This window comes from Chaetodon auriga, chromosome 2 (genome assembly GCF_051107435.1).
Source record: "Chaetodon auriga isolate fChaAug3 chromosome 2, fChaAug3.hap1, whole genome shotgun sequence".
NCBI lineage: Eukaryota > Metazoa > Chordata > Actinopteri > Chaetodontiformes > Chaetodontidae > Chaetodon > Chaetodon auriga.
This window is the reverse complement of record NC_135075.1, coordinates 28775801-28785801: the sequence shown is the minus strand read 5'-3', so window position 1 is coordinate 28785801 and position 10001 is coordinate 28775801.

Sequence of the window (10001 nt, the reverse complement as noted above, 5' to 3'; positions counted from 1 at the left end):
GAACCGAACGAAATTAAATACAGTCTCTGCAACATCCTGCTATGAGGAGATGAGATTTACCAACCAAACACTAGATGAAGTTTCAGATGTAGAAAATGACATTAAAAGTCTGGGTGAAGATCAGTGACAGAAAAAAGAAAAAAGAAAAAAAAAACCATCTGGTGTTGTTCCAACAACCTGAAACAGCAGAAATAACACACAGCCCGGCTGAAGCTTTGCACAGGCCTTAAAGGGGTAACCCCACCTAGCAGCTCAAGCTACACTTCCCACAGCGTTTATCTCCATCATCTTCTGTCACACGGACAAAAAGAAAAGAAGATAACAGCCAATGTAAAACAACACGTGCACACCAAGCAAGGTAGTCCAGATGTTCCTCTCCACAGCAGCATCTTCCAGCTCCTGCTGGAGGATCCTGAGGTACTCCCAACTCAAAGGAGATGTATAATCCCTCAAGTTGGTTCTGGGTCTCCCTGGGGGCTCTGCCTGGAAAACCTCAAAAGGGAGGTGCCCAGGAGGCGGCCTTATCAGATGCCAGAAACCACTTCAACTGGATCCTTTTGACATGAAGGAGCATCAGCTCTTTTCTGGGCTCCCTCCAGATGTCTGAGTGCCTTACTCTGGGTACAGTCACACTACAGAGGAAACTCATTTCGGCTGTTTGTATCTGCACTTTCATTCTTGTAGTCATGGAAAGGAGCTGGAATCACAGATCTTAATCATCAAAGGACAATATTTGCTTGTGTTTTGGGCCCTACTGCTGATCTTCCTGCCGGTTTTGGTGCACTTTTGGTTGGGTTTAATTATCCCCGGGTCTATTTGGACAAAGTCAGTCTGTTCCATGGTCCTTTCAGGATGGGACTGCTTTAAAAATTTGCATAGACATTTAAAAAAACGTCTTGTGTGGCATTGGCATTATCGCCTGTAGCAGCAACATGATCAAACAACACAAAAGCAAAGTTATCCGCAAGAGGAATTGAGATGCATTGTATCAGATTTACAAAGAAGCATCAGGGCCTGGTTATTTATTTATTTTTTCCAACAAACCACCACCTGGCATTTATCAGATGGTTTTCAGCAGCACACACTGGAATGATTCAAAAAGCAGCAGAAGTCAAGCTGTCACTATGAACCTGCTTCCAAATTCCAGGCAAACAAACGGTTGTTCTAATGCTGAGGACAGCAGTGCTATCCAGCGCGCCCAGAAGGTGACGCTCACTGACTTTGGTGACAGAATGACTTTTCAACATTTGTAAGACTGCGTGAAATGTCTTGACAACTGTTGGATGGATTTTCCATGAAAATTGATGCAAACATTCATTCTCCAGAGGATGTCCTGTTGTTTTTTCATCTAGTGCCATCATGAGTGAAAACACTTTATGACCAAATACATCCAGAACTAAAGGCATTCCCATCAGCCTCAGCTGTACTTTGTGTTTAGTCCTAATTAGCGAAGTTAGCATGCTAACAGGCAAAACCTCTCTCTATGTTAACATTGTCATGATAGCATCCTGACATTAGCATTTAGCTGAAAGCATTACATAAACCGTATGAAACCAGAATAACTGATAGCTGTTCAATAAAGGGAAAGATGATAAAATGCAGCTTGATCACACAAAGATGTAGCGCTAAAAAGGGGCTAGCAGTGTTGAAAGGGAAGACATCGTCACTTTAAGTTTGCACCTCAAGATTAAAATGTTGTGGAATTTTCTATTCTGATTTTCTAATGCACAAAAAGTTGTCTCCTGTTTCTACCAAAGGTTTCCCACCAGTGACCAAACCTTGTGCTAAGACGGTTGGATGGTTGGAAAGTGGATGCTTTTGAGTTCCTGCTGGGAAATTTTATCTTCATACTTGCCAAAAACAAACATTTAACCTCGGTGTCCTTCCTCTTTACTTTGGTTCCAGAGAAAGATGCATGTCTTCCTGCTGCTCGGCTGCTTTGTCCTCGTTGTGACAGATTACTTCCTTTGCTCTGCCCACATGATTCCTGATGAGAGGCTCTCCACCAATCGGGTCACTGTATCTACCGCTCTGTCTCTGAGCCATGAGATCGGCCCGCCTCCTGTAGTTATTGTAGGTAGGTTTGTGAGTTTAAACTGTAATGTTTTCAATTAGTTTGTGAACAGTCCAGATAGTGTGGCACCGTTTAAATGTAAAGTGCTACATTAATACAGCCCATTTATCGTAAATGTCTCAAATTTTGAATAATTTACTCCCATTAACACTCCTGGTCATGTTTATACTGTACTTGCATACTGGTGTTTCCTGATGAGACACACCGGCTACAAGCCAGACTGATAGTCATGGAATTATTTTATTTTATTTTATTTTTTTCTGCTGTGAAAGTATAGAAGCATCTTTATTTTCTGATGTTTTTTTCCAGAGTTGCCTAAACAAGCAAAGAAGAACAAGAAAACAAGGAAACAGAAGAAGGTATGACCCCAAAAAAGGCTGTATTGATTGCTAAATTATCAGATATAACTCAGTTTGTGTTAATCAATATGTTCCTTGTTTGACAAAGTAATATCAATACAAATCAACGTTCAGCTGCTTCTCATGGTCCACATCACTGTTCCAGAGATGGTACGATCTCACATCTTGTAAGCCTCTCTCTCTCTCTCTCTCTCTCTCTCTCTCTCTCTCTCTCTCTCTCTCTCTCAGAACAAATTGGGTGTGAAGAAGCACCCTCCTCCTCCCGCTAACTGCATTCCCATGGGGGGAAGCTGTAAATCTCCAAGCAATGTGTGCTGTGATGTTTGTGCCTTTTGCCAGTGTCGGCTCTTCAGAACTGTCTGTTTCTGCCGAATGGGCAACCCTCACTGCTGAACAGCTGCAGCCCAGTCCAGCTCCGAGCAAACAGAACAAAAGCCCATGCTACAGAAAACCACTCAAAGTGAACACTGTGAGAGGTGAATCCCTTCTAGTCCTTGGTTTGTAACTTTGCCTATATTTCACTGCATGAAAGCACTTTATCACAGAAGGCTGCACCACAGTGAACTTTCTTAAAATCTTACAGGGTGTACTGCTTATAGCACTGCAATGAAACTCACAAACAAAAGTTTTTATTTTACTTTCAGCTTTTAGCACGCATGAATAGGATGTCTGCTCAAACAAGTTCATATATTACTTTATTTTTCCACATTTTTTTACTCATACTTTAATTACAGTGGGTATCAAATATTCCATGACGCCTTGCACAAGTTTTCGAAACGACAGTGTCATTGTTTTATTTAGCGTCTAAGACCACAGGGCCAATATCAACCATTTCATGTAATCTTAGCTGTTGGGTGTTATTCCATATCAAAATCATATGAATTCATATATAGTTAAAGGATAAAATGTCAACAAATCCCAGGAAAAATGCCAAACCAACAGCCTGTCAGTTTGTCTCTCAGTACTTTATGACTGTTTGTGGGGCTCAGGTCTCAGTCCACTGGGTCCAAACTGAGGCGTCCAATACATAGACGGTTTCATTTTCTAAAAAGACAATCGAACACTGTCATTTTCATGTTATTCAATGTACATATAATATAGGAGGTGTGTCTACATCGTGTCTGAATTTTAGCCAGATGCATTTTATTTTTACCGCTCCATCATTTATTATCTTGTTTAATCAGTGATTTACATAACTGTATCATCTGCGTCTTGGACAAGAATAAATTCAGCACCCTCAGGCTTAAATCACTGCCTGACTGTTGGGCAGATACCAAACATATTTTCTGGGACCTTCAGGTTGCAGTTTCCAGAAAGTCACTACTACATTGTGATAAACTCATGAAGATCGATAGGATAGACTGGAAGGAAAATCTCCTTATGAAGGTTGAGGGTGAGGCTGAATGCACTTTGTAAACTGCTTTGAATCCTTCAATTAAATGAATGTAAAGCGTTGAAATGCTGAGGAAGGTTGAATGTTGGCTTCGCCTTGGTCTGAAATGAGCCACTTGAGATTTTGTTTTTAATTTATAGCGAAGTATTCTCAGAGAGACCATTTTGTAGAGTCAAAGGGTAAACTTATGCTTAAAACCGCATCAAGTGGAATGTTTTGTGGTAACCAGATTTAGGAATGACTTCATGTTTTGAAGAATTTTCTTTTTGTAAATCAATTAGTCAATTAATGTCACTTTAATGTTAGTGCTTTCTGCCTGTTTTTATAGTTTGTTGCAGCTGTTTTGTTGCTTCATCTCATTGTCCATAAAGAATGTGTAATGCTTTTTTATAGACAAAATTCATGGCAGAGACATAATGTTACTGAAACACAAGATGCTGCTTATTCACTATTTTTTGATGGCAGATGGTATCGGTAACCAATCAGCATACAATGTTTGATTCTGCAGATGCATGCAGGTTGTCGAATAAAAGTTTGCATTAAAATGGTAATAATTATTCCATTTGTCTGTCTTCTATTGTTTATTTGTTGGCAACAACACACTCAGCTGTAGTTTTTGTTACTTTTAATTTAGTTAGTTTTTCTTTAAAAAAGGTTAGCAACATCTGCTGAGATTAGCACTTCTGATTAGCGTGCAAGTCATTCACACTATAGTTAGCACAAATAAAACGTTGGAGCTGAAGAACCACCTGCTTCTTTCAGATTGGTTGTTTGAGATTAATTGTCCACAGTTACACCCCTACTGGTTAACATTAATTCCCTTTTTGACCATCTTCATGAGCTTTCGTGTAGTTTAAAAAGATCACTTTTTATCCCAAATTTCACTGAGAAATAATGAAACTGTTTCATTCATTGTGTTGTCTTGTTTTTCCTGTATAGGCTCAATAGTTGAGTCCTTCGAGTCTCATCAAACCCTCTAAATAAGCCACTTTCAGCAACAAATTTAGTAACAACTTCAGACAGCTGGTGATTAGCTGTTGAAAAAAATGGAACATAGTAGCAAAAGAGCTAAAATATGTTTAGTTGGTGGAGACCAAACCAGAGCTACGTTCAAGCAGACAGAAACACCAGGGGACGATAATGTTGCTCCTAAGTATGTAGACAATGCTTTGTTCCATAACACATTCATAAATCGATGGTAAATCTGGGCTGCTTTGTGTTAGTTTTAGGTTTTTGCCTTCAAGTGGCCAGAAATTCCTATACAGCTTAAAATGTGGGAAAAAACTCAAATTAACTCTCCATAGAAGTGGACCAGGATGGGCCCGACACATTTGTCCATATTTGTCACACCACATTAAAACAGTTCACGTAAGCTGAGTTCCCAGAAACAAGCAGGAGTTCAGTAGTGACTAAGCATGATCCACATCAAACAACTATAATAACTTGTCACATGCTGAATGACCGATAAAAATGGAGTAATATGTTAGTGAAACCAGTAATAATCTTGTATATGATGTATGCTTTGCCTTCTGAGCAGTTTTATTCTTTAAGAACTGAATCATGTGAATCTTTTGCATTGTCAGCATTGCTTTTTTAGGTACACAATGCTGTATTTTCTAGTGTAAATATATGAAAACCTGTTCAGCAACCCGATGCTCTGCTTTCTGATTATGTATTTGACCAAAAATGTAACCTTTTGTCAGTAAATGTTAATATTTCAGTGCCTCAGAGCTTTTTTTTCCTTTTCAAAACTAGTGAACCCACAAAGCTTGTCTATTATTCTAATTTGCTTTACCAGTCACTTCAATTCACAGTAGAAGTTGGACCTACTTACAGAATTACAGCAATAAATTGCAGCAAAAAATTTAACGACAGAAAATCATTGCTTTCACGAGCGCACGTTAAGTGTCTTCAAGATTTCTGATCAGGTAGCTAGGTTTTAAAAATGACATCTGAGCAGGACTCCCACCGTTACCTGACTCAGATTGACGTTATTGGCAGTATTGCAACATTCCTCTAGTTCTTCCTGAAGCGGGCCTAAAGGCATCTGGTTTGGAAAAAAAGTACGACAGGAGAAAAAGGATTATCGCAGACAGATGGAAGACAGGCAGAGTTCTGAAAGAATGGGTGGAAGAGCAGATCACACCACACCATCTCAAGTGTCTGCTATTTCGTGGATGCTTCAAAGGTGTCTTTTTCGGAGGACAGCAGCTTCCCTAAGCTTTTCCATTGGAACCATCTGGGTAGCCCCCAAACAGGACTATAAATTTATATCTGCCATACTTGTGCAGCTTTGTCTGGAAATCCAGAAGAAAATACTAAACACTCATAAAAAGACACGTCATCAGTCAGCAGGTCCCCGATCCATACCTGCAAACTGCAGTTCTAGAGCGTAATTGGTTGGAGATTGGTTGGGCTCAGAATAAGCCATTGCTCGAGCTTTAGGACCTGACCTATGAACATGTGCGGTACTGATCGGGCAGGTGGGTGGATCGGGCACATTAGGCCACATTGGCTGTTCTGCCTCCTGGTGTTGAGGCCTGCTGAAGCACCTGTAATATCAGTCAGACTGAGTAAATCTTGTAGAGAAGACGAACATTTGCCTTCAAATCAAACCATCAAATAACCTCTTGTGTGTCAGAGGGGAAGAGATGAGGAGAATTAAGATCTGTAAATTTAGATTTTTAAAACATCTGACCAGTTTATTGGCACCCATAAAGTCATGTTAAATTTTCTCTTCAGATGCAACAGCAGTCAGAAGTGGATATGAGCGCCACGGTGCACTGAACATCTGCTCATCCAAAGTGGTGATAAAAGCATCCTTTTTTCTAAGCTAGACTTCCCTGTGAGAGGAAGAATCACACTGGAGGTCTTCTCCTGAGGTGGCTTTCCATAAAAAAGCAGAATCCATGTCGTGAGTTACCATGAGTGATGATGTGCTCAAGTGTTGCGAGACACAAATGGTGCACGGTCATGCTCTCTCTGGAGCAGAGGGCCAGTCAGACGTGACATTTGACCTCCATAATTTGAACCGTAATATTTGCAGCTTCAAAGCTGTTTCCACGAGAGGTAACTTTACACCCCCTTCAGGGTTTTGATTAAGTTTTGTAGAAATAATGACGCTTAGTTGGAGTTTAGCCAGGAAGAGTGACTTAATGCTCAATCACTGTGGTGTTTCCTGCTAGCACTGAGAGAATAAAAAGGTTGCTGGTGATGAGACCTTACAGGAGAGGAACATGAGGGGGAGCGGCATGGCCCGAAATATCAAGTGAAATGTTTAAAGTACAATGCAGCTTCAGGAGTTTGTGTCTTCTCAAAGGCCTTTTCATTTAGGCAGTTACATAAAATTGTGGTTATGTTGAATAACGTGTGTTTCCAATGTTCTGAGCTCCAGGTGAGAGGCTGTTTGTTGAAGTTGGGTCAGAGGGTCAGCTTGATAAGTGCGTGCAGGTGTTGAGGTTACGAGCTGAGATCCTGCCTCGGATTTGAAAATGCTTTCTGGAAGCCAATATCACGACAAGCGATCTACAAACAAGCATCTGAAGCACTTAGCTCACACTCAGTGGGTCGAGCAATAAGTGGAGGTGCTTAAGGTTATGACATCATTATGACATTAAGCCATTATAACAGGAACCAAGTTGACTAACGTGTATTTCCGGTCACCTTCAGAGGGTAATGACTTGGCCTGGCATTGCCCTCAGAGGCCCATCCTTCGTGATCATGGACAATTAGCTGATGAGTTCTTTCACTGACAGTCAATTTGTCGTGAATGTCACATGAAACAAAGCATGCAGAACAGATTTATCTGCTGGGCTTTCTTTGAAAGAACATTCAGCATGTGTAAGCTGCATGTTCAGGGGCAGAGATACACGAGGAGCTTATTGTTGTACCCAAAAGTACATTATTTCAAGATGTACCGTCACATTTCAAACGTTCCCAAGATCAGATATCTCCCTTTTGATCCCCCAAACCAAGTTGTTTCTGGTACATGAAAGCATGAATTTGTACTAACATTTTGAACTACATATACAACACAGCTTGCAGTAGTCAGAGCATGACTGTGACATCTTTGTCATATTTAGATTGTCTGATGTGAGCTGCAGTGGAAGGTGGGACGAGTCACGCGCTGGGTGTGAAGATGGTGCAAACAGTTAAAGAGGCTGGGCGGTTAGCGGATGAACTCAAGTTCAAAAGCATTACTGTGGCGAAGAGGATGCCCCTTTCACACCCACCCATGATACTATCACCTGTTACCAATCAACCTCTTTACCTGTGGAACATTCCAAACAGGTGATTCTGGAGCGTTCCACATCTTTCCCAGTCTTTAGTTGCTCCCGTCCCATTGTGTTTGAAACGTGTTGCTGCATCAAATTCTTTAATTACTGCTTTCAGAGTATTGTGTTTTACAACTTGCTTTTGAAATCAGGGTCGTATTGTACTGACATAAACCTGAGGCTAAAATTGATAATTAAAAAAAAAAAATGACATATAGATTTTTGCAATAAATGTCAAAAAACGGCTCTTGCCTTCCATCTGAAAATGCAGTATATCTGATGTCAGTTATATCAAGTGAATACGTTTAACCCGTAACTCAAACCACTTTAAACTGCTTCTCTTCCATCGCTGCTCAGGTTCTGCTATTGCCACTGCTGCAGTGAGCCGACGACGTCACGACTGGTCGCAAGATCATCAGGTCAGTGAAAGTTCTTATTCACGGTGAAGCACACGTGTTCCTTCACATCAGCAGCAGAAAAGCTAAACATCTGATCTGATTCATGTTGAAACCTTTGCATTTTTCACACTTTATTACCTTTTATATGTTTAAATAAAATGTCTTTTTTGTCCAACCTTGACCAAGTTTGACAGTGTGAAATATCCAAAACTGTTCAGGAGAGACGCAAAAATATCTGCATGGCTACATTCCATCGGCGATAAAAGGGAAAATGTGTTGTTTTAAGCTCATCTGTCCACTTAAACTGTGACAAACAAGGCTTCCCCACCTGACCAACTTCTGCGTTTTGTTCTCTCCAAACGTCTGTTGGTTGAAATCATGGATTCGTTATGGTGGATGAAACGTTACACTCTGATATGCAGATGCACAACTTATCATCTTGTTCAACATTTTGGTTTAATGAGGAAGCTACCAGCCATAGGAAGAAAGAAAACTGAAGCTCAGAGAGAGCGAGTTTTTTTAAAACCATTAATCTCCAGGGTTTTAATAAGCTACATAGAGTGTTCCAGTTATGAAAACCACATGTTTTCCAGCTTCAAGTATAGTATAGTTACAGGTTCAAATCCTCACTTGGATGTCAAGTGCTCTCTGAAAACCAATATATCAACAAAGTTAGCATCTGAAGCGCTTACCTTGCACACCGCAGGTCTAACAGGTTACAGCATGAAGCCTTAGCTTCAATTACTTTTTTCAAAATCAGCAGAAAGGAACATTTGAAAAGCTCAGAGAAAGTAAGATGTAGAGACATTCTGTAGATCAAAAGCTAAAGTGTTTACAGATGCAGAGGTTGTGGCTTCAGGTTGATTCTTGAGAGCGATTATACTTAAAAATGCTCTCAGAGCACAAGAAGGCCGAGGGAAACCTGAGGCAGCTGCAGCTGGACTCCCACAGGGGCCAATCAGATATTTATCTTTTCTGCTGCTGGAGTGAAGGAACATGTGTTCGGATTATAGTTATAATTTTGCCATCATGACTGATCTCAACAAATTAGGCCAAGTCTGCTCTGGTGTGGTTCAGCTGATGTTGACAGTTGGGAGATATTTAGTATTGCAAAGTTCACCGCGGAGCCCTGTGCATTGAAAAATGACACTAAATGGGTAAAAGCGACACCGAGGGGTCCTGACCAAACCTTCACCGGACGAGTTGGGAGTGTGCTGGCTGTAGAGGCGACTGTGATTTTTGTTCTAAGCAGAATTAAAATATATTAAATTCAGTGTGTCAAAGGTATCCTGACCTAACTCGGCAATGAAATCTACAAGCTGCCACTCAGAGGGAGACAGTTACTGTCCGGCCGGCCTGGTCATGAGCTCCAAAGCCCTGTAGTTACATAAGATGAGATATGAGATGAGATTTATCCGCTGGCTTTTAAACAGGGATTCTGGAGGATTTCATGTTTGAGCTGACCTCACTGAGCAGGAGCAAAGCCCTTCCTGCCAGCGCTTT